Here is a 2,256-nt window from a genome sequence, read left to right as displayed (position 1 = left end):
TGGAGGTGTGTTGCTTGGAGGTCAGTATTTTCTGAAGTGTGATACCTCTACTGCTCCTCACACTACATAAATGTGATTGGTTGGATGCATTAAAAGTTTTAAAACAACTTGACTTCAAAGAAAAATATTAACAGAAAAATGATAGGTGGTCTACCGCATAGCAAAAATAATACACACACACACACACACACACATATTTCAGAGAGGAAGGGAGAGAGAGAGAGATAGAAACATCAATGATGAGAATCATTGACTGCCCCCTGCACGCCCTCTACTGGGGAATCAAACCTGCAACCCCGGAATGTGCCCTGATGGGGAATAGAACCGTGACCTCCTGATTCATAGGTCGATGCTCAACCCCTGAGCCATGTCAGCCGGGCTGCATAGCAAACATTTTAATGTTAAATTTGGTAACTACTGGGGCCCATCGATGAAGGGTCTTCTCAGAGGGGAGGGAAAGCAACTAGCTACCTCATGACTGCAACCCCACTTTCAGTTCTAATTTCTCTGCCTTAGAATCTTCCCAGGTGCCTGAAATCATTTCTTTCTGTTTCCAAGTCCTTTGTATATATGTCCACAACACCCCTTATTCCATCTCAGTGGGTTGCTTCCAGTTTGCCGTCCTTCCTCTTCTGGGAAATCACCTACAGTGATTATTCCCTACAGTGCTTGGCACACAACGGTAAACTTTGAAGAACGAGGGAATAAGTGGGAGAATGAAAACACTATCTCCAACTGCTTCCTGATGATTAGAAAGCTGTGCGGCCAGGAAAGAAATGAAAACTCCAGCTCTGGCACTATTCAAAAGGCCAGTTTGATTATCCAGGCCAAAGCAACCCATGTATTAGGACGAAGATAGGTTTATCACTTTCCAAAATAGTCAATTCCTATTTACAAGAAGTCTGACCGAGCAGCTTTAGCCATGCGAGACAGGTGCCGACAGAATGAGAAGATTCCATGTTTCTTTTGATTTCCAGCTCAACTGATCCTGAGTGGCTTGGAAGCCAGTATTTGTCTTTGGCATATTCCCATCCCTCTCAAACGTATCCAGTCTTCTATTTGGATTTCCATTCTTGCTATCAGCCAACAAGATTCTCTATTTACCTACTGATATTTAATGAATCCAACCCATTTTTCAAGGGAACTGAGTAGTTAATGCAGTTAATTGAAAGGAATGAAGCTATAATGGTGGGATTATGGACGGGGTTGGAAAACCCTATTAAGTCTTCATCACTTAGCCAAACTGCCTGCTTTGCCTTCTTACAATTTAAGTTCAGCCAAACAGAACAATAGCAACCAAGTTCTGCCTGCCGGCCCGAGCTAGCCAGAAATTAAGTGCACAGACTCTGATTCAGACTGCTTGGTTCAAATCCCAGGTCGTCTACTTACTATTAGTTGTGTGACCTTAAGTAAGTTATAAAACCTTTTCTAACCTGGTGACTTTATCTATAAAATGTGGCTATGTCTCTACCTCACCCAGATGCTGTGGTCAATGAAATAATGCAGGGAAAGCCGTTAGCACAGGACCTGGATTACACTTGGTATCCAGTAAATCTAGCCATTATCATTCCATTCTTGTACTGGAATGTCCTAATGTTTTTCAGAGAGGCACAGATACTTGAAGTACAGCCATTTATTTTGTAGGCAGGATGTATTACCATGTGGCAGAGAAGCAGATAGGCTTTCACTTGCTTAAAGACCACACAGAACTACTTATTCTAAAAGGGGGGGAAGGGGGGCGGGGCAGGCAGGGATTTTCCAGTGTCACACACTCAAAAGCCTATAGAAGCAAAAGAAGTAAAATCACTGGTGACTTGGGCTAGATATTAGGCATTGGAGGGTGGTGAGGATTATATTAACTCGAGAGCCTTGCTACTCAAAGTGTGGTGCACTGACCAGCAGGGTCAACAGAACCTTGGAGTTCCTTAGAAACGGGAGAACCTCAGGACCCATCATAAACCTAGTGAAATAGAATCTACACGTTAACAATATCCTTAGATGATCTGTATGCACATACGAGTTTGAGAAGGCTGCTAGGGAGCACCAGTCATGGAAGGCATTCACATTTACTTTAGTTTTTAAAGTGTTTTTTGTTTTTTTGTTTTTTTAATGTCAGCCAAAATAAACTTAGGGCTGCAGCAGGCCTCAAGTGATCATTGTAGTTGATGGCTCAGACCCTTCCATTCTAAGTTAGGGCTCTGGGCATGTGGATATGCAGCCAAGACCAAGCCTGCGTGGCTTACCTAGGACAACAGT

Source organism: Myotis lucifugus, unplaced genomic scaffold (assembly GCF_000147115.1).
Source record: "Myotis lucifugus unplaced genomic scaffold, Myoluc2.0 scaffold_345, whole genome shotgun sequence".
Classification (NCBI taxonomy): domain Eukaryota; kingdom Metazoa; phylum Chordata; class Mammalia; order Chiroptera; family Vespertilionidae; genus Myotis; species Myotis lucifugus.
This window is presented reverse-complemented; position numbering follows the sequence as displayed.